This window comes from Oryx dammah, unplaced genomic scaffold, assembly GCF_014754425.2.
Source record: "Oryx dammah isolate SB20612 unplaced genomic scaffold, SCBI_Odam_1.1 HiC_scaffold_15, whole genome shotgun sequence".
Taxonomy (NCBI): Eukaryota; Metazoa; Chordata; class Mammalia; order Artiodactyla; family Bovidae; genus Oryx; species Oryx dammah.
Window position 1 is genome coordinate 46,953,094 of NW_024070199.1, and position 22,794 is coordinate 46,975,887.

General features: G+C 51.5%; 1 protein-coding gene across 3 annotated transcripts in view; it reads left to right on the forward strand.

The window, feature by feature from the left end:
* The first annotated feature begins 9,847 nt into the window (after window positions 1-9,847).
* The window catches only part of NAP1L4 (nucleosome assembly protein 1 like 4), a 51,359-nt gene continuing 38,412 nt past the window's right edge, over window positions 9,848-22,794 (forward strand). Inside the window, exon 1 of one of the 3 annotated variants that reach the window (XM_040255305.1) lies at window positions 9,848-9,957. The gene's annotated coding sequence lies outside the window, so the exon portion shown is untranslated. Of the gene's footprint in view, window positions 9,982-22,794 lie in introns of all 3 variants that reach the window. The other 2 variants (XM_040255307.1, XM_040255306.1) reach the window with 2 other exon arrangements.

The window sequence follows — 22,794 nt, forward strand, 5'->3', positions numbered from 1 at the left end:
GCTGGGCTCTGTCTGCTGTCAGCCTGCACAATCAGCGCGCGCCAGGCTGGCCGGGCTGCTGGGTTAGCAGGTCATGACTCGGGGGCTCAGACCGCTGAATGGGTTCAACCGAGGACCGTCCCCAGCACCCCCACCTCCCCAGTACTGATGGCTGTCAGCTAATCTCTGCTGTGTGGGTACATTGGGAGGCATTTGAGCAGGAAAAAGATGGGCTCAAATTGGCAGAGCCTGCGGCGCCGCACACAAAGCCTGCCCAGCCAGGCACTTGAATCCTGCTAGCTCAGCTCGCCGCCCTGTCGCCACGGCAATCCTGCGGGTGGGCAAGCGGGCAGCAGGGCCGGCTCAGCACCCCCAGGGTGAGATGGGGGCCGCGTGTTCTCGGGTCCCTGCCCAGGAGCATGTCCTCCCCACCCCCGTTCACGCGTTTTCCCTCCCGGAGGAGGAGGAGAATCCCCACTGAGCTCCAAGGCGTGTCTCCAGCCTTGGTCCAGGCGGAGGCACTGAGGGAGCCAGGTGGGCTCCGCAAGGACCGTGATGGGGTCCTCGGGGCCGGGCCAACGGGCTGCGGGTCGTCGTCCCGTTCTCGTGTAGCAGTCGGTGCAGTGACCCGGCCCGTGGTTACGGGGGTGTTGGCCATGCCCAGGGCTGGGCATGCTCACCCTGCACCCTGCCCACAGGAGCACTGCTGGCAGAGCAGGTGGGAGCACGTGCCCACCCATGCTGGCTGCACTGGGGGGCCCAGCCCCGTGGGGGCACGAGGGTGGGCCCCGCGAGGACGGGCTCTGGGCATCAGTGTTGGCGTGCTGGGGCACTTCACTTGTGTCCGACCGCGACCCCCAGGCTGCGGCCCCCGGCTCCTCTGTCCGTGGGATTCTCCAGGCAAGAATACTGGGGTGGGTTGCCCACACACCACTTCCTGCAGGGGACCTTCCTGACCCAGGGATTGATACGTTCAACAACAAAAAACAGACACCAGTAAGGAAAAAAAGCTGCAAAACAGTGAGACAAGCCCAGGCCAGTTACCCAGTGCTGCCCCGCAAGCCGCCCCAGCTCTCAGTGCTGACGCGACAGTGACCTTATTGTTGAGCCTGGCCCCACCTGGCGGGTCTCGGTCAGGGCCCTCACTGGGTGCGCTCAGGGCAGGGTCTGCACTCTGGAGCCAGGGTGCTGGGTGGGGGCCCCCAGGTCCACGGCCTCAGTGCTCCCCAGAGAGACAGGCACCACGTGCCCTTGGGTGTCTTAATTTCAGAGGTCTCAGGGGCCCCTCCCATCACCCCCCGAGGTGGGGGGCATGGCGAGGGCGGGGCAGAGGGCGGCCTGTTTAGGAAAGCGCCCCTTCACCGGCCGCAGTGGCTCTGTGGGTTGGAGTGAGAACGCGCCCCTCTGCTGCACATCACTGGGGGATGTTCTGAGGCCAGAGCAGAGGAGTCACGTGGGACCCTGACACTGTCGCTGCGCAGAGCGCCGCGCGGCTGTCACCCCCGCGGGGTGCGGGGACAGAGCTCCGCGGGAGAGGTGTCCCGGAGGGAGGAAACAGCAGGCACTCACCCTCAGCTTGTCGACACTGGGCACTTCCCGGCCCTGCAGGCTGAGGGGCTGCCCTGGTGAATGTGAGCACCCAGGCCGGTTCCAGCGGCAGCCCCCTCCTGGAAGGAAACGTCCCGAAAGGAAGGAAGACATGGGGCAGACCAGGAACCGCACAGTGATCGGGGTCTCCGGGACATCAGGCAGAGGGTCCAACATGGTGAGACCCAGTGAGATGACCTCCTCAAGAGCCCGGAGGTGCAGAGCGCACAGCTGGTGGAGCCGGAGTGGGGGCTGCTAGAAAGGGCAGCAAGAGGGGCCTTCACAGTGGCCAGGGGTCTGGATCCCTCACCCCTCGGCTGCGGTGGTGGCTGCAGGAATCCACGCCCGAGGCCACGTGCCCCCAGGACTGGTCTCCAGGCACAGATCTTGGGTGAGACGTAAGTGCCAGGAAATCACGTGGAGGGCACAGGGAGCCTTCTGCTGCAGCTTCCTGGAACCTCTTACTATTTCAAAGTCAAAGCCTCAGCAGCCTCCCCCAGCCCAGTCTGGGAAGACCTGGGCACTGAAAAGAAGGAGCCGTTGAAATCCAGGGTCCACACTTGCCCTCAAGGGCAAAGAAGACCAAGACGTCATACCTGTCACCATGGGAGGGGACATGTGGCCCACAAACTTGCTTTTCCTAAGTGGCAAGATTAAGCATCTCCACCCCCATGGACACTGCGCTTCAGGGCCCCCAGTGGCCCCACTGAAACGGGCAGCGGGCCAGCGGACAGAACAGGGTGGCTGGACAGCCTCTGTCCTGGGCCCTGAGTGCGGCCCTGCCTCAGGCCAGGGCCATCGGTGGGCTCTGAGCTGAAAGTTGGGAGCTGACGGTTCTCACGATGGTGGAGCGTCATCCCACGGGTGGCTTGGAGGTGATGGGGACCAGGGAAGGTGTGCTCTGCCCATCACCCCTCCCCACATCTCTCAGTCTCCGCATCCCCCGAGAGGGACACGTGGGCCTGAGGGGTCTGCCACGGGGGAGTTCCGGGCTAACCTGCACAGAGAGGTCTTTCCACCAGGAACAGAGTCAGCACTGAGTGAAGCTTCCAGACCCGTGCTGCCCAGGCAGACCCTGGCTCGGACGTAGCTGAGGCTGGAGAGCAGGCCACCTCCAGTGCTCGGGGTAAGGCCCCTGCCCCTGGTCAGGGGCCCCTCGTGGAGGAGGCCATCCGCCTCACGTCCTGCTCACAGGCTGCACTGGGGAGCCAGGCACAGGCAGGCGGTGCCCACGGAGGCAGATGGGCTCCTCCAGGAGGCGGGGCCTGAGAAGCGCCAGCACCACCCCCAGCGTGTGGGCCTTGATGGTGCGGAGCAAACCTGCTGCAGAGACGTCCAGGGACATTCACGTGTGGACCGGGCGTGGTGTGACTAAGGGGCTCTCGGTTCTGTTCACACGATCGTGCGGGCTGTGTCCCCGTGTCTTAGTTTAGGACAGCGCGGTGTGAGGTCCCTCACGGAGTCGTCTTCAGCTGAAACGGCGGATGAAGCCATCAAGCACGCACTCATGGTCACATCAGAGCACCGGCGTCTGTCCCTAGGTCATCCTCTCTACCTTCCCGTGTTCGAGACTCTTCACGATCTGGTATTCTTTGTAACATGCCGCCAGGGAACCCTCTCGTCTCTATTTATTTATTTGCTTATTTTTTTGGCTATGGCCGCACAGCACACAGGGTCTTAGTTCCCTGACCAGGGGCTGGACCCACTCCCCGTGCATTGGAAGCATGGAGTCTTCACCACTGGACCTCCAGGGAGGTCCTTCACCCTCTTGTCTTTAGTGGAGAACATGAGCCCTGCCCTGCAGCTGCAAAGGGCGGGGTGGGGAGTGGGGACTGGCCCCAGCCAGGGTGCCTGCAGGGGGTGTGGGGGCCCAGGAGGTTCCCCACCCCACCGCAGCCTGGTCAGCAGAGTCCTTGCTCTCTTGGCCTTTGTACCCTCACAAGCCACGGCAGAACCTTCTGGAACAAGATGGGGTGAAAAACTTTAACTTGGAAAATATCAATTCCCTGGTAAAATTTTGTTTCTTTCATGTGTGTGTATGAAACCTCTTTCCAGCTTTAAGAGCCAGAATTGTCTTCCTGCATGGGTGTGTGCTCATCTGCTTCGGTCGTGTCCGACTCTGCGACCCTATGGACCACAACCCGCAGGCGCCTCTGCCCATAGGATTCTCCAGGCAAGAACACTGGAGTGGGCTGCTATGCCCTCCTCCAGGGGATCTTCCCAACCTAGGAATTGAACCCACGTGTCTTACATCTCTTGCATTGGCAGCTGGGTTCTTTACCACTGGCTGCTACGGCTGCTAAGTCACTTAAGTTGTGTCCGACTCTGGGCGACCCCATAGACGGCAGCCCACCAGGCTCTGCTTCCCCTGGGATTCTCCAGGCAAGAACACTGGAGTGGGTTGCCATTTCCTTCTCCAATGCATGCAAGTGAAAAGTGAAAGTGAAGTCGCTCAGTCGTGTCCGACCCTCAGCGACCCCATGGACTGCAGCCCACCAGGCTCCTCTGCCCATGGGATTTTCTAGGCAAGAGTACTTACCACTGGCACCACCTGGGAAACCCAGAGTCTTCCTGCTTCTCTCTAAAGAGAAATCTTTCACGTTTTCATTATTAAAAAAAATATTACAGATTCACAATTTAAAAAATCAAATCATGGGACTTCCATGGTGGTTCAATGGTTAAGATATCTGCCTTAATGCCGGGGATGTGGGTTCGATCCCTGGTTGGGGAACCAAGAGCCCACGTGCTACAGGGCGGTTGAGACCAGGACAAAACTGAGGCTGCGAGCCGCGACCGGGGAGTCCCCGCGCCGCGACTGAGACCCGACACGGCCAGATACGTTTTTCAAAAAATCAAGTCATGCAGCAAACTACCAGAATAAACTTGCGACCGAGTGTCTCCTTGAGGCCGTCTCTGAGCTCCTGGCTCCTTCCCTCTAAGGATGTGTGTTTACAGACACACCCCATGTCGGGTACCTCTCTCTCTGCACAGAATAAACAGGATGTTTTCTGATGTCAGTATACTGCGATTTTCCGCTTCCTCTGTGTGTCAACGTGTCTGTGTCACGAGAGCATCATGACCTGGGTGCCACCACCCTGGGGAAGCACGCGGGTGCTTCTGGGACTCAGGCTCCCCCTCTTCTACCAGCCCTGGGGGCTGTTTACTGAGCAGTGGCCCCCCTAGAAGCGAGGGCCAGGGTCTCCTCCAGGGCCAGTTTGCTTAATTTAAATCCATCTGTGGCTGTAATGTGGGGAGCGGGGCAGAAAATACAGTCAGAGTGCAGGCAGGTGAGGATGGCTGCCTGATCTCATGAGAGACGTGAAGAGACCGGGTGCAGTTTCCAAAGAGCCGCTGCGGCGAGGTCAGCTGCAGGGGGTTCTAGTTCCCGCTTCCGCTGGGGAGTCCAAGACCCAGTACCTGAGATCTGAGATGTCAGACCCAGGTAGGGGGCTTGGGATGGCAAGGCTGGCATCACTCTGAGCCTGACATCTGCCCATCACACCCACGGGCAGGCGGGGACACAGCATGCACAGCCTGGCCCGGCGAGCACCCTGGGGGCACTGGCCCGGGCTCACCTCCCAGTGGGACTCTCAGGCGCTATCTTTAGGGCCATGAGCCACCCTGAGCTATTTGCAGGTCCTGGAATGCGGCTGGGGTCATCAGAACAGACACTTGAGCAAAATGTTTTTATATATTAATACATTGCCTGCATTGAACTGTATTCCCTAGCATCACAGAATGTTAGCACTAAACGGTTATCTGAAAGATCACTCACCTCCTTTAGTAGATGAGGAAACTACTGTCCAAGAAGGTGAAAGTCTTTCTCAAGATCATAAATCCAGGACAGGGTCTCTCTGGATGGTTCATGATTTACAAGGAACAGTGGTCCCAACGTCAGCAGGTAGGACGAGAGTTTGGGGCCTCCCTGGAGGCTCAGAAGGTGAAGAATCTGCCTACAGTGCAGGAGACCTGGGTTTCATCCCTGGGTCGGGAAGGTCCCCTGGAGAAGGGAATGGCCACCCACTCTAGTATTCTTGCCTGGAGAATCCTATGGACAGAGGAGCCTCTCGGGCTACAGTCCACAGGGTCACACAGAGTCAGACAAAACTGAGCGACTTAACCCTTCCAGTACAGAAGTTACACTGGGCAAGACTAAATCACTCCTAACATGCAATATAGACACACAGCATCCCTGCATGAGTCCAACAACATTTTCATCTAATAAGGAAACACTGCTTTTTCTTCCATTGAATCCTAGATAAAGCTGTTGGCTTGTTAAGGGGCTAAATTGCATGGGGGAATGGGGAGACAGCATAAGAAATACCTTTGACTGAAGGGACTTATACACACACACACCCCTGGGTTGTGGGGAAGTAGCACTGTTACGATCTTTGGATATAAAAAGTGATTTGGATAGCCCGCCTTTCTTTTACACTTGTCTCCTAGTTGTGTGCTTTTTTAAAGATTTTTTTAATGTGGCCAATTTTTTTTTAAATACTGAGTTTTTATAACACTGCTTCTGTTTCATGTTTGGGCTTTTTGGCTGTGAGGCAGGTGGGAGCTCAGCTCCCTGACCAGGGACTGAACCTGCCCCCTCTGTGGTGGAAGACCAAATTGTAACCACTGGACCACTGCGGAGGTCTGTGATTTCCACTTTAATGTATTAATATCACATACAAGTTGCACAGTCCTTATTGAAGTGATGTCGCTCAGTCGTGTCCGACTCTTTGTGACCCCATGGACTGTAGCCTACCAGGCTCCTCTGTCCATGGGATTTTCCAGGCAATAGTCCTGGAGTGGATTGCCATTTCCTTCTCCAATGATTTCTCTTATCGTCCCTGCTGTAGCTGATTCTGCTGATCATGTTATCAGTAAGTCTTCACGTTAACCAAAAGCAGCCACAGCAAATCCAGGATCAGCAGAAACGCCACAGCCTAGGCTGTATGTCTCGGGACTGTGCAAGAGTAATCACAAAGAAGGAGCTACTCATCAGGCCTAAATGTAGACAGTCATTTACACTTAACTGCATTCTGAGAGTATTGTATTTGTTCCAAGGTAGCTCAAAAAGCTTTAAAAGTGCCCTTGAGGAAGTGGGGAAAACAATCTCATTGTAACAAGAATATACACAGGGCTTCTCTGGTGGTGCAATGGATGAGTCCACCGGCCAGTGCAGGGGACACGGTTCGAGCTACTGAGGGAGTGTGCCACACCTGCTGAGCCGGAGCCCTAGGGCCCACGAGCTGCAGCTGCTGAGCCTGCCGTAGAGCCTGTGCTCCAGGAGAGGAGCCATCGCAGTGACAAAGCTTCACCCTGCAATGAAGAGTAGCCGCTGCTCAGTGCAGCTAGAGCAAGCCCGCACACAGCAACAGAACCCCAGCACTGCCAAAAATAAGTAACATTTAAAAAACTATGTTAAAACAAGAATATATATACAGATGTGAAACAGGGAGATGGGGATCTGGAAAACTGTGACGGTGCTCAGCTCTGGTAGCTGAAAACACAGACACTATCTGCAAGAATAAGGGCAGGAAAAGTCAGCACGGAGAACCCTGGAAATTCAGTCATGATTTACTTTCCAAACTGGAATAGACTCAACTCCTAGCAGTTTAGCTTAAGTAACGTGGCCTCGAGAAAGCCACTTCACCCCCTTCTATGGATTTATCTGTTACCTCCTACAGACGCTATGCCATCTTAATACATCTCTTTACTTCAGCAGTGACGACAGCAAGTTAGGTGTCCATCCTAGCACCTAAAACTTTGGACTAAAGAGTCCTAAGTAAAAACAGTCATAAAAAAAAAAAAAGTTTCATGTAAAGTTACCCAGGGACCCTAATGCAGAAGTAGTATTTGAATTCTTTAGACACAAATGCAGCAAAATGTGTCAGTAACTAAGTTGCAGCCTTTGTAATTCTTTCAATTTTTTGTTTTTATATTTCAAAACAAAGTCCTTTGTTTAGCTTGTGAGCATAGTAATTAGATAATGTTTCAGATATCATTTCTGGAGCACAGGACTAAATAACAACTATTATAAAGGACTGATGTGAGGGGAATGTTTTCTTAACACATGGCTTCCCAGGTGGCTCAGTGGTAAAGAATCCACCTGTCAATGCACGAGACAAGAGACAGAGGTTCCATCCTTGGGTCGGGAAGATCCCCTGGGGGAGGAAATGGCAACCTGCTCCAGTATTCTTGCCCGAGGAATTTCATGGACAGAGCAGCCTGGTGGGCCACAATCCTCGGGGTCACAAAGAGTCGGACACCACTAAGCACGTGTGCACGAACTGTATCTCTGAACCTGAGTAGGGATACTTTGAACTGTTTGGTCATATGTTAAATAAAGTATTACTTGTTTTTAAAAAGATTCCTGATATTACTCGATTCTTTCTCATGAGCCCTAAATATAATTCTGACTATTTCTCAAAACGATCTTCACCATCTTTTAGTGGAAAATGTCACTTCATCAACCCGTTAGCAATTAAACTCCTGCTTTGGCTTGATTTTTTAAAGAGGATCTATGGAGACAGAGAAGGCCCTGAGATGCAGCCACAGCCCAGAGCCCCCAGAAACTGAAAGAGGCAGGAAGGATCCTCCCTGAGAGTCCCCTGGAGGTAACTGAGCCCTGTGACACCTTGATTTCTGCCTTCCAGCCTCCAGAACTGTGAGAGAACACAAGGCTGCTGTGTTTTCTAAGCCCCACAGTTTGTGTCCCTTTGTTGTGCCATAGGAAGTTGGGACAGCATTCTCAGTCCTGCTACCGACACAAAGGCTTTGGATAAGGTCGTCCACCTTGCCACCAATTCACTTAGGTGACCTGGAGAAGGACAGGCTGCCTCACTGCAGCCAGTGGAGCAAGGACCAGGTCCAGTGGTCAGCCCACAGCCTGCCCGACTAGTGCTGGTGTGGTGGGAGGGGGCTCCACCAGCTCCTTGCCACCTGCACTGACCCCCAAACATCTGGGTAGGGCCAGACCCAGGGGCCTCGTGAATACGAGGCTTTATTAAACCAGAGGAGGAAGACCCCCACACCTGAAAATTCTGGGGTTCCTTTCTGTTGCAATTTACGGCTCCTCCCCCAGCTCTGCCCCATCCTTAGCAGAAGCAAAGCAAGGTCACTGCAGAAAAGTCAGAAAAGCCAAGTAAGGCTTGGGATCCCATACCTGCTCCCAATACAGATGCAGGTCCCCGTGTTGGGGGTCACACCTGGGCACCCCCTGGCCACCCTGTGGTTAGTGACCGTACGTCCTTAATAGTCCCTCCAACTTTCGCCCCATGAAACTTGCTAGAACAGGTTAGGACCTGTTTCAGGAGCAGGCTCATTCAAAGACAGCAAAGTTTCGCAAGAAAGGGACAAAAACGACCCCTCAAATGAAGAGAGCGCCCAGAAACACACTCAGAAGCCTGGGCCTGTAGCATATGGGTTTCCACCGAACTGTCATTTCATCTCACTCAAGAGCTTTTTAAGTTTTCCAGGAACTGTGTTGTGGGGAGGCCAGGGTCGGTACCCCAACCCCAGAGGCTCAGCCCTTCCTCTGGTCGGGGAGGTCAGCCAGGCCAGAACCAGTCTGAGACGCTGGGCACACGGGCCTGAGCCCTGCCATGGGAGAGCCCGTGAGTGTGCGGGGTAGGGTCGGGAAGGAAGAGGGGACTCCATGAGCCAAGCCCTGCAGGCAGAACGAGCCTGGGGACCCGAGAGGGTAGACCTGGGCCAGGGGATCGCGGAGGTCGGCGGGGTCAGCGCGCGTTCCTGGGAGTGGAGCTCAATCCGGGGTACCAGGGGGCACGGGAGGAATCCGAGACATTGCCCAGGCCCCCGGGAGGGCAGGGGGGGAGAGGGGTGCGCCCGAATCGGGGGTAGGGGGCTGCACAGGCCGGGGGTTGGGCGATTGGGGTGGGAAAGGACTGCGTGCACAGGCAGAGGGAGGGAGGGAGGGAGGGAGAGAGGGAGGGAAGTGGGTAGGTAGGTAGGTAGGTAGGTAGGTGGGTGGGTGAGTGAATGGGTCCCCCGGTGGGCGAGGGGGCGAAAGGGGTGGCACCCCGGTTGCATAGACGGGTGCGCAGCAGCAAGCGTCCTCCACGTGGGCCCCACGCGCCCCCGCCTCTTAAAGCGAAACGAGCACGGACGCGCGCCCTGGTGACGTCACATGCCCTTATTTGCATGAGCGCGAGGGTCTCGGTGCCGCGTGCCCGGGACGGCCTCTGATTGGTCGGTCCCGCCGGCGCCGAAGCGTAGCGGACTTGCGCCATGCTGGTCCAATAGCAGCCCGCTTTGCTCGTGGAGGGCGGTGACAGCGGACTCGGCCAATGGGCGGTGGCGTTGTTGGCGGCCACGGCGGCGCAGTCCCGGAGTGAGCGAAGCCCAGACGGCTGCCGCTACTGCCGCAGGAGGCGTGAGGTGCGGCGGCGAGGGCTCGGCCGGGTAACGCTTTTGTGGGGGCCGGCGGGGCCGGGGCCGGGCTGGCGGCGGCCGCGCAGGGGGCCATCTCGCGGCGCCAGGGGCGGGGCCGGACCCGGAGTGGGGAGCGGGCGGGCGGGAGTGGAGCCCGCGGGGAGGCGGGCGGGGCCCGGCGGGCGGCCGGGAGGCGGCGGCAGGTGTCCGCGCGGCCGGAGGGTCAGGAGCGCTTTGTTCCCGCGCGGCCCCCGCCAGCCCTCCCGCCGGCCCTGCAACGTCCCGGGGGAGGTTGAGGCCGTGGGCCGGGCCGCGAGCGCGCGGGGCAGCGCGGAGCCTCCCGGGGCCTTTGTTTTCGGCCCCGGAGCCCTTTCCCGGGGCGGAGTGACCGCGATTCGCGGCCGCCGCGGGCTCCGGGCCCGGGTTTGCTGGCGCGGCGGCACTTTGAGCGGCCCTTGCCGTCGTCGGGGCCGGGCGGCGCAGCGAGCCGGACGGGCCGGCGCGGCCGCGTCATTCTGCAGGCGGGGAAGCGCGGCCGGCCGGCGAACCCAGCGCTGCCGGAGACGGTGACGGCAGTCACAGCGGTGTGTCTGTTGGTACCTGACGGCCTGGCCGCGTTCCCCTCCCTCCCCAGTCGTCTGTTTGCCGAATGTTTTCTGTGCGTCCCACCAGAGGGTCGCCCGGTCGCGATCAGACTTCCCCATCGTCCGCAGTGACTCCGGTCTGGGTTCAGCATGAAGCCTTTTGGGCCCCGAGGAAGGCTGGGGTCGGGTTCCTGGCCAGGCGTGCCCATACCCTCCCTTGTCTGCGGGCCTGTGGTTCATGCGCCCCTCCCCCCACCTTACCTGTCCTGGTGGTTCAGTGGTGAAGAACCCACCTGTCCGTGCAGCAGGCCCCGGTTCGATCCCTGGTCCGGAAGATCCCATGGAGAAGGAAACGAAAACCTCCCTCCAGTATTCTCATCTGGGAAATCCCACGGTCAGGGGGCCTGGTGGGCCACAGTCCACAGGACCGCAAAGAGTCGGGCACGACTGAGCCACTGAACAACAGCAATGCTGTGAAGTATAAGAATAGGCACCCGAAAGTTCTCAGAATGAGTCGTTGAACTTAAAAGTTGTCTTTTTTAAAATTACTCTTTTTTTTTTTTTTTAATAACTGTTCCTCTTAAGTGATTAATAGTTGTCCTACACACCAGGACCTCTGATAGTCTCTTGGCTTGCGTTGACTCATTTCAGGAGTCTAATGACTTTTGAGATAAGCACTGTTGCTTTCCCCTGTAACCTCAGGAAGCTTGAGGCCCTGAGAGGGTTAAGTAAAGTGGTGTTTGCAGGGTGACAGAACTTGGGTTAAAATGCAAGCAGTTTTGTTTTTAAATTTTTAAAACTTATTTATTTAGGCCTACGGAGTCTTCATTGCTGCAGGAGGGCTTTCTCTAGATCGGGGGCGGGGTACTCTGTAGCTGTGCACGGGCTTCTCATTGCAGTGGCTGCTTTTGGTGTGGAGCTGGGGCTCTAGGACATGCGGGCTTTGGTAGTTGCGCTTCCCAGCCTGTGCTCAGTAGCTGTGGCACACGGGCTTAGTTGCTTCACGACTGGGGGGATCTTCCCAGACCAGGAATTGAACCCTGTCTCCTGCATTGGCAGGTGAATTCTTTACCAGTGAGCCACCTGGGAACCTTGCCTAACTTAGCCTCTCTGTAGAGAGGATGAAACGTTTTAATAAGAAGCTGTTTTTATTATTGCAGTGAGCCTAACTGCGGAGAAGGCAATGGCAACCCACTCCAGTACTCTTGCCTGGAAAATCCCATGGATGCGGGAGCCTGGTGGGCTGCTGTCTATGGGGTCACACAGAGTCGGACACGACTGAAGTGACTTAGCAGCAGCAGAGCCTAACTGAAGTCTATGTTTTGAGGATTTGAGCTGGTTGATTATTTCCAGCTCTAGATTCTGTGATTCCACAGAATGTTAAGTGCTCTCCATAGTAGAGTCTGGAAATGATTACAGACAGCGATTAATGATAGCTAGTGGAATAAATAATATGCTAACATAAAAAAGACTTTCCTAGAAAGAAAGGTGGTGTTATGAGTAGGAATATATTTAAAAGATTGAGTGCTAAAGTGGAGGAAGGTGGCTTAAACATTAGCGTTATCTATTAGTGGTTAACTTGTTAAGATAGAGTTGACAGGAGAAGGAAATGCTAGAAAATGAATTTTCTCAATTTATTAGCTGCTTTTTTTTTAAAACTTGTTTTGTGACAGGGAAATTTTTTTCTTTCATCTTTCGAAGGTAAAGTATCCTATTTGTTCTGAGATTTGGAAGGACTGATTGAAGACTTGGTCAATAAAAATACCATCGCAAGACTTAAATTTCCTATAGAGCTAAGTGGCAAAGGGAGACCGTTTTACAGATAAAATAACCTGTGGCTGCTTCAAGTTTATTTAGGAAAGCTCTCACTGGCAGTTCGCGGTCTCCTGGAATGATGAGAGAGTAATTATTCTCAAAATAGTTATTTATAATTATATAAAATAATTTCAACACTATAGTGCTGTCTTAAACACCAGTTACTACTTTGTAGTCTTTTTTTTTTTGACCCATGTTACTAATTCAGAATGTCCACTGTTATATGTGCCTCTGTATTTCAAATTAACATCTAAATACTTTTGTGACCTTTGCATTATTTTTGAAAATACTGTATAGAATGGTGATTGGAGAAATTGAATTGTTCACAATAGTTGATTTTATCACTTTTGGTTTGATAGCTTTAGTAAACTGAATTCTGGAAAGGATACTTATGTTTTAGGATTGTTGCCCTCTGAAAGTGTACAGATGCTGTAGTTTTGTGAATTGACCATTAAGATTGTCAGACCCTTCTGTGATATTTTCTGTTGAGAAATTTTAATCTGAGACCATGAGACCATGATTTTATAGACATTGAGGGCTTAGAGATGGTATGTGTTCATCAGTGCATTACAGCCTGTGAATTCTTGCTTGAATCCTTAAACTATTTCCATTAACCTGTCAGGATTTTTACCAGCTTCTTAATATTGAAAGCATTATTAATTCCGTGTCTGCAGCTTCTGGCCAATTAGGGTTGCAGTTGAAATCCTTGCTTTTTTTTTGAGCAAGTAGTCAGTCTTCTAGTGTCAGGAGGTGACCTCAAGTGTAAATCCATACATGGGCTGATCGAGTTCACAGTTCCTTACATTCAGTTACTTTTCTTTCTTTTTGTTCATTGTCCACAGTTTTAAAATGGTTTAAGATTGTTTTGATTGTGTTGTACTTTTTGAAAGTTTTGCCAGAGAACCAAGGGTGGGTTTTTTGTTTTTGTTTTTTTTTAATATGGATAGTGTCTGTGGCCAGTGGGTGGTTTAAATTCCCACAGCCCTAAAGGGCCATCAGCTATACGAAACAGGGAAGAACTGGTGCTCTGAGTGATGGCATGGTTGAATAATAAGGCAGTGTTGAGGAGCTTGTTGGGAGATTTGTCTGGGACTGCTGTTTGGGGAGTGCTTACTTTTTTGTTTTTTTAAAGGAAGAGGTATTTAGGTGGACAATGTATTAGGTTGGTGCAAAAGTCATTACGGTTCAATATTAGGTTGGTGCAAAAGTAATTGTGGTTTTCATTGTTAACGTTGACGTTTGATACTGGTTTTTACATTCTAAAATAAATGTGGTAATGTTATACATCATTTTAACGTGCATTTCTTGCTTTATGTTTTTTGCTGATGACTTATTACTTCCGGTTTATTTTATATTTAGACTGTGGAAATATTAGATAAAAAGCAAATTTGAGAGTTTTTTAAAATTTGACTTCAAATGGGCTGTGAAGCAGCAGAGAGAACGTGCAGCGTCCACAACGCATCGACGACTAGGAAGCGCTGGCCAGCGCAGCGCACTGGTGGCTTGAGAGGCTTTGCAGAGGACACCAGAGCCGTGAAGGTGAGGAGCGCGGGGGCCGGCCAGGGAAAGCTGACGACTACACTTGAGAGCATCTCCGAAGCTGTCCCTCTTGCAACTACACGGGAAGTCGCTGAAGAACCCAGTGTTGAGCATGCTGTAGTCATTGGGCATTTGAAGCAATCTGGTGAAAGAGCTCGTTAAGTGGGGGCCTCATGAGCTGCTTGCAAATCAGAAAAACCGCAATTTTGATGGGTTGTCTTCTCTTAGAATGTAACAACAACAAACATTTCGTGATCAGATTGCGATGTGAGATGAAAAGTGGATTTTATACAACTGCTGGCGATGACCAGCTCAGTTGGTGAACCGAGAGGAAGCTCCAAAGCACTTGCCAAAGCCGAACTTGTACCAAAAGAAGGTCGTGGTCACTGGCGGCCTGCTAATCTACGACAGCTTTCTGAATCCCGACGAAACCATTACATCTGAGAAGTACGCTCAGCAAACTGATGAGATGCACCAAAAACCGCAGTGCCTACAGACGGGCGGCACTGGTCAACAGAACGAGCCCAGTTCTTTTCCCCGATAACTTCTGACTTCACGTTAGCCGACACTTCAGAAGTTGAGAGAATTGGGCTACAAGGTTTTGCCTCATCTGCCAGATTCACCTGACCTCTCACCCACTGACTACCACCTCTTCAAACATCCGGACAACTTTTTGCAGGGAAAGCGCTTCCACAACCAGCAGGAGGCATAAAATGCTTTCCAAGAGTTGATTAGATCCTGAACACAGATTTTTTCACTCTGGAGAAATAAACCAACTTATTTCTCGTTGGCAAAAATGAGTTGGTTATAATAGTTCCTGTTTTGATTAATAAAGATATGTTTCAGTTATAATGATTTAAAATTCAGGATCCAAAACATCAATTACTTCTGTATCAACCTAATAAAAGGCTGATATTACTTACCTAGCCTGCTCTACCAGTGGAGTGATTTCAGAAGTAGAAAGCAGCTGGTGCAGGGTTACTACAGGGAATCACTCTCCTTCAGCGTTGCTTGATTTGCACACCGTCTCCTGGTTCAGTGAACACTTGCCTTCCTAAACCGCACTTGTGAGATTTTTTTTTTCTTGAGTACTGCGCTTACTAACGGGCAGTGACACGTTTTGTGTTGGACTGTTAGTGGGATTTTCAAAAGGTAGTTTATGATGCCATGTATTTGTTTTTGTTTGACAGCCTTGGGTTTTCTTCCCTGTCCTCTTCAGAGAAAGCAGGGCTGCTTTATGTTGTTCGCCATTGAATTTTAAATCTCATGAGTGTTTACTAATAGGAGAGGCAGTGTATTTCTATAGGGACAAAACTACAAAAGATTGCTTCATGAACTCTACCTTTTGATCTTGGCAATTCACTGTGTAGCCTTAATTTTCCTCTTAAAAATATATTTTGTCAGCTGTTACGAAAGGTGCTTCCATTCTGGATCTGTGGGGCCTTTTTTTTTTTTAATGAACAGTAAAGAATCTGCCTGCCATGCAGGAGACCAGGGTTTGATCCCTGGATTGGGAAGTTCCTCTGGAGAAGGGGATGGCAGTACAGTCCAGTATTCTTTGCACGGGCAGAGAATTCTGGTGGGCCACAGTCTGTGGGGTCACAGAGTCGGACACAACTGAGTGACTAACAGACACACACACTCACGCACGCACGCACGCACACACACACACTGCATTTTATTCTTATCCCCACAACCCTGTTCAAAAACAAGCCAAGATAATTTCTGTGTAATAGTTGTGTGGAGTGGTAGAAAGAGCAACTGTACAATCTAAATATGTGCGCAGGTTTTAAGAATGAAGCTGGGGATGTTCTAATTTAAAACATTAGTACTTCTTTATCCAGCTTCCCAGGTGGCTCAGTGGTAAAGAATCTGCCTGCCAATGCAAGAGATGCAGGTTTGATCCCTGGGTCAGGAAGATGCCCTGGAGAAGGAAATGGCAGCACAGCCCACCCCAGTATTTCGCTTGGGAAGTCTCATGGACAGAGGAGCCTGGCAGGCCACAGTCCATGGCGTCGCAGAAGAGTTGGACCCCGACTTAGGCAGCAAACAGCAACGACAGCAAGCACTGTTTACCCAGTTACCGCCAGGTAGCTTTCCATGGTTTTCATGTTTGTTCTTCCATGAATGCCATCTCTGCCAGGTATTTTTAGGGTTCTAGATCCTGGGGTATTTTATTGCACTGAATAAAACAGATGAAAGACCTTGCCCTCATGTATTTCCACGGTGGGAGACAGTTAATTTAGATAGGGGTCGGTGCGTTTGAAAACAGGAGTAGAAAGAAGGAATAGGGACTTGGGTGTTTGAAATAGAGGAGACAGTGTTACTGACAGGCTGACAAGGCCTTGGGTTAAGAAAACTTTGAAGTGTTTGACTCATTCAGTCACACACAAAGAATTGCAGAGAAGAAAGAGTGGAGGAGGAACGTGGAGCTACAGCAATGAAGAACCACCGTGCCTCCAGTAAAAATAGACTGTTTTGGTTAAGGAAAGGAAACTTTTTTACTTTCTTTGTGAAAACAGGGCTTGGTCTGGAGCAAGCTTCTGAAGAGACAGTCTGCCCTTGTCTCGTGGGCAGAGCTCACTCCTGTGTGTCTTCAGAACCTGCCCGGGGGAGGCTTCGCGTGGGGAGGGTTGCTGCTCTCGTGCTGTGCGCAGGCAGCTCGTGGCAGACTGTCCCTCGGCAGCGGGGAGTGGTTGAATACAGTGCCTTGCCTGGTCCTGGCTTCTGCCTAGTTCTGTGCTGGCCCCAGGGATGGCTGCGTTCAGCAGGTCGCTAGACCTCAGCCTTCGTGGAACTTAGGCTTCAGTGGGAAGGCAGACATGGGTCATCTGTCAGTCGCTGAGTCGTGTCCGGCTCTTCGCAACCCCATAGACTGCAGCTCGCCAGGCCCCCCTGTCCTTCACTGTCTCTGGAGCTTGCTCAAGTTCATGTTCTTTGAGTCGGCGACACCATCCAGCCGTCTCATCCTCTGACACCCTCTTCTCCTGCCCTCAGTCTTTCCCAGCGTCAGGGTCTTTTCCAGTGAGTCGGCTCTTTGCATCAGGTGACCAGAGCACTGGAGCTTCAGCTACACTGAATCATTTATCCGTTCTTTTTCTAAAAAACATGCAAATAAAAAGCTTCAAACATATACAGAAGTTATGGTTCCCACACACATAACTAACACTTGGTGACATAAATTAGACATAAATTAACTACTTGCCAATTTTAGTTCATCTGTAAACATGTAATACATATGGTTTTTTAAATAATTTTTTGATCATGAGAAAAGAAAAAGTGCATGTAAGATTGTCAGTCATTACACATGTTTGAAATCAGTTTGAACATAATTTTAAGACTGCTTGTATGAGTTTTGGACATGGACAACTTGTTTTTTTAACTGCTAAGAGATTACAAGTATATTGAAGAGTGTGTTGATTTACAAAGACATTTTCTGTTGTCTCATTTACACTGTTATTCACCTATTTACATTAGTGATCTGACTCGACTCTAGGTGTGTTTTCCCTTGGCATGGTGAATCCAGCACAGTTACCTCCCTGCACTAAGGAGGGCAGCGACAGAGACTCCTGATCAGGCTCCGTGCAGGGGCCAGGGTTTGCGGGTGGAGGCGTGGAATGTCCTGGGGGCAGCATCCTGATGCCTTCTGGGAATAGAATGGCTTCTCTGCCCTGGGCCGGAATGTGGCCTGGTAAGCCTGGAGGACTGATCGGGCTCCACCTCAGGTGGGTAGAGCGGGGTCACCAGCCCTCAGACTTTTCTGTGAACCAAGTGCTTGTGCTGTGGGGTTCATTTGACGGCCACCCTAGTTTAATAAGAATTATAGACTGTTGAAATTCTAAAGTCTTACAGAAATATATTGATTACATTTAAGTTCATTTTAATCATTCAGTTATGGGAAGATATTGAGGACCTTTGAGTTAAGATAGGTCATACATGTGTAAACGGGTTTGGTTATGTGAGGGCCGGCCACATTCCCCAGTTCACACCTTGCCTCTTGAGAGTGGCCCAGTCTGAAATTACGGAATTACTCTTTAACTATGGGCTAAATGTTTTCAGTTAAAAATTAAGAATATAAAGTTATATTGGATAATTTACAACCAAAATATTTTCCCCTATGAAAACTTTGGGGTAAAAAAATGTTTAATCCATAAATAGAATTGTGAGGTGTCTTATATAAATAGTAAAACATTCATTTGTGTAATCATGGAAATTTGCATGCCAGTCCAGATTTAGAGTTAGAGGCTCAGGGTTTTTGTTTGACCCTGGAAGGGAAACTGAACTGCTGTGTTCTTTTGAAATTTTAGACTATTCTATTGCCTGGTATTCCTTTCATATTTCAACTTAATTGCTTTTTAAAAGTAATAGATCCTTTTGATGAGGTTTGGAGCTGTGTTTTCATAAAATTAATATTAAACTCAGTATGCTAACATTTAAAACAAATGGATGGTTATATTTCTTAAACCTGCAAATTTGATAATTCCTTATAACTTTCTATTTTAAGAAAGTTTTGTTAAAATAGTGGTGATGAAGCTTGACTATCTGAACTCCCGCTTGTTTGTAACACGTCACCACGCTAGGTGATTGTTTCTTAGATAAGGGTAGTCATGTTTACGGTAACCCGGTTTGTAGGTTTCATGGCAAGAGCTAAATAGGATCTAACAGCATATTGTAACAGTAGAGGGAGGCCTGGAGTAGATCATGTACTGGGTCCTTCTGTGTTTCATCCCACCTTCAAGGCCGCCTCTCAGGTAGGCCCTGATTATGGATGTTGAAACCGAGGTTCAGTTCAGTTCAGTCGCTCAGTCGTGTCTGACTCTTTGCGACCCCGTGAATCACAGCACACCAGGCCTCCCTGTCCATCACCATCTCCCGGAGTTCACTCAGACTCACGTCCATCGAGTCCGTGATGCCATCCGGCCATCTTATCCTCGGTCGTCCCCTTCTTCTGCCCCCAGTCCCTCCCAGCATCAAAGTCTTTTCCAGTGAGTCAACTCTTCGCATGAGGTGGCCAAAGTACTGGAGTTTCAGCTTTAGCATCATTCCTTCCAAAGAAATCCCAGTGATCTCTTTCAGAATGGACTGGTTGGATCTCCTTGCAGTCCAAGGGACTCTCAAGAGTCTTCTCTAACACCACAGTTGAAAGGCATCAGTTCTTCGACGCTCAGCCTTCACAGTCCAACTCTCACATCCATACATGACCACAGGAAAAACCATAGCCTTGACTAGACGGACCTTTGTTGGCAAAGTAATGTCTCTGCTTTTGAATATGCTATCTAGGTGGGTCATAACTTTTCTTCCAAGGAGTAAGCGTCTTTTAATTTCATGGCTGCAGTCACCATCTGCAGTGGTTTTGGAGCCCCCCAAAATAAAGTCTGACACTGTGTCCTCTGTTTCCCCATCTATTTCCCATGAAGTGATGGGACCAGATGCCATGATCTTTGTTTTCTGAATGTTGAGCTTTACACAGTAGGAAATGATAGGAATGGTTTTCAAACTCAGATCAAAACCAGATACTGTGTGTGTGCTTTGTATTCAGTGTTGAGTTCTGGGTTTGTGTTGTTTTGACCTCGAAGTATTTCTCATTTTTTTTAACTCATTATCTTGTTTGTTCTTCTTTCCTTGATTCAGCGCCTTCTGGAGGCATGGGGAATGTTCTGTTGTGTTTAATTCTAAGTGCTTGGTCGTCACGTCACCCAGAAAAGGGTCTCTGTATCAGTGTGGTGTCGCGTTGGAGTGGTGGCCTTGAGACTACCGCGTGGCGAGCAGGAGGGGGCGTGGCGAGCAGGAGGGGGCGTGGCTGCAGGACGCGGGGAGTGTTTCACACTCCGTTTGTTGGGGGAGGTGTCTTGGGTTGCTGGTGCACTGCTGGCCCCGACTATGACTGAGCGGTGGCTTGTCACCTGTCCCAACAGGAGCAGCAGCCATGTTGAGTTAAGCAGTGGTAGTGGCAGCAGGAAGGGAAGTCGGCCGTGGGGCGGTAGGGAAAGGTCACCACGGTCTGAATTTGAAATCTGCAAGGATTTTCATCTAAAATGGAATCAAATGATACGAATGGGAAACTCATGCCTGCGCCCTCAGGAAGGTGAACGTTAAAGACTGTGAAGCTGATTTCCCGAGATCGCCGGATTCACAGAAGATTGAGCCTTATGCTTTAACCAACTGGCGTCTGCCGCCACTCTCTGTCCACCTTCAGGGTCAGTGAACTGGCTGCATGGCTCCTCACTGGACTTTCCCCTTTTGCACCGTCTGCCCACAGAAGCGGCCTGCCCTCGGCCTTCGGATTCACTGTCACTCACTTCAGCTTGCGTGTTCCCCATGCAGCTCCTCTGCTCGCCCAAATAAACTTGACTTCTGGTAACCTGAGCTGGCCTTGGTCTGCCTCGTTTCTTGTAGGTTGTCATTACCTGGTGTGAGAAGTGGGCTCCAGAGGAGACACCCGCCAAGGAACGACCCCTTCCAGTGAGCAGGGGACCCCAGCGAGCCCTTGGTGCCCTTCCTTCCGCAGGCCGCCGTGACTTCATCTGGGAAGTCTCCTCTCAGATCCCAAGCCCCTCCTTTTGGATGAGCTCTCTGACTGTATTTGGGGTTTGGGTAGGGACAGGTTTTCTGGTGAGCGCTGTTTCATTCTGGATCCAACAGTGGGATCCCGGTCATCTGAAGGTTCTAAAGGTGGCCCCTTCAGGAACTCTGATGTGTTTAAGGATCTTTTCACTTACACATGTGCAGATTTTTAACTAAATGGATCAGTCTTACTAAGGATAACTGGATTCCAAGGAACCTTTGATCTCCCCAAACTTGTTTTTCTCCAAACCAAGTTAGAAAACCGCAGCTACCAGATGAAGCCATCCACATGGAGTAGTTACTGTAATTGTTCTCTGGAGCCTTCTAAATGTGTTCAGGATCCTAAAATTGCCTCCTTAGCAGATACTGTTTCCAAATGGAACCTAGTAAACAACAAGAGAGGGGGCTGTAAAATGTCAGACGCCTCTTCCTCGGCATGAGCTGACGCCCTTCCTACCCTTGCTGCTTCATCTCCTCTGTATCTCTGCTCAGTCGCTCAGTCATGTCTGACTCTGCAACCCCATGGACTGTAGCCTGCCAGGCTCCTCTGCCTGTGGGATTTTCCAGACAAGAATACTGGAGTGGGTTGCCATTTCCTTCTCCAGTATCTCTTTGCTGCCTCCTTAGCCCCCCCACCCCCCGCCCCCGCCCCGCTTACCCGAACTTCCTTTCTTTTCCGTCACTGAAACCTCACCAGACAAGCCCATTAAAACTTTCCCTTTCAAAATTAGACCTGAGGATCCTACTAACTCATAGCAAGTTTCCTACACCCCATGGGCAGATGTCAAGCTTAGGGCTGCATGGACTTTCCCTAGGAAACAGCATCCTCATAGACCTGGGGAGGAGTTCAGTACTGTATCCCCGATTTGCCAGCTTGGCCCCTCCGGCCTGTCAGTCAGTCCATGTGCTTGTCTCAGATAAGTGAGGCCTAACGCTGGACTAAGGCAACCAGCTGAGAAAACCCTGAACGATCCCTGAAGCTTAAATGAAACCAACTACCGGGCCTTTGATGTGACCAAGCTGCGGTAATGGCCGAAAATGTGCGCGGAGCCTGGAGCCGGCCTCCAGTCCCTGGGCTGGAGTGCAAGGCAGGTGTGCACCCAGAGGCCTGCCGTGTCCATCCGTAGCTATTACAGCAGGCTCCAAATTGTTCTTGGGGGCAAGTCAGGCTTCTCTGTACCGATGCTGAGTCCACAGAGGTGGCTTCTGATTCCATGTTTGTAAGTGACCTAACCAGAGATTCACCCTGTTGGAACAACCTGTATAGAGTTGGAGACAGTGTACCTTGGTCTTATCAGTCTGGCCAGTCAGTTGGCCTGGATCCCTGAAGATGACACCAAGAGAAAGACAACTCCAGCAGATGGAGACTCAGGGCGGGTCTGGCCTCAGAGAACCCACAGCCAAACCCGCCCATGCAGCGCCTCCGAGGACACCTGGGCTGCTCCATCCTGCCGGTGAGGAGGTGGGGAGACAGGGCCTTCCCGTGTTGGTGGGCCCAGGGCGGCTCTGTCACTGCTCAGCAGCTCCCCCTCACAGAGGTGTGAGTGTTTCAGCAGGACCTGGTTCTGTCCCAGACTGGGCCGCGCACTCGTCCTTGTCGTGCCCGTTGAACTGCCAGAAAGCCGACGGCCCAGGCGGGGGTGTGTCCAGGGCCTTGGGCAGCAAGCAGCATTGTGACTCCTTGCTGCCCTGCTGCCCCTAACCCCCACGTGCTATTGGTGTTCATCTCTACTGGAAGCAGCTTTTTCACTGTGAGCTTTTTTTTTTTTAATTCCTGTTGATCAATCTAACTTCCTGCCTTTACTTGGGAAGGACAATATACCTGGACAGTCATGCATTGGGGGCTTTACTGAGGTTCCCTTTTTCACAGATTTTTTTTTTTTAAGGTGTTTTTTAAAAATTGGTTTTTGGCGGTGCTTGGGTCTTCATTGCCGCTCACAGGCTTTCTCTGGTGCCAGTGGCTGGGGGCTCCCCTCTCGTGGTGGTGCGTGGGCCTCTCGTTAACGGTGGCGTCTCTTGTGGACCTCAGGCTCCAGGCTCAGGGACTCTAGGGGTGCAGGCTCAGTGGTTGCAGCTCAAGGGCACCGGAGCGTGGGCTCAGTAGCCCTGGCGCACAGGCTTAGTTGCCCTGTGGCATCTTCCCAGTCCAAGGATGGAACTCGTGTCTCCTGCTTTGGCGGGCAGATTCTTAGCCTCGGGACCACCAGGGCTGCCCTTCTCACAGGCTGAAGGCCGCTTAAATGACGGAGAGCGCTCTGGAGGCGCTGCCTTACTGCGGTGTAGAGATGGTTTGCTTCTTCACTCGCCTCCCCAAAAGTTCCACAGAAAGACATTGTCAGTT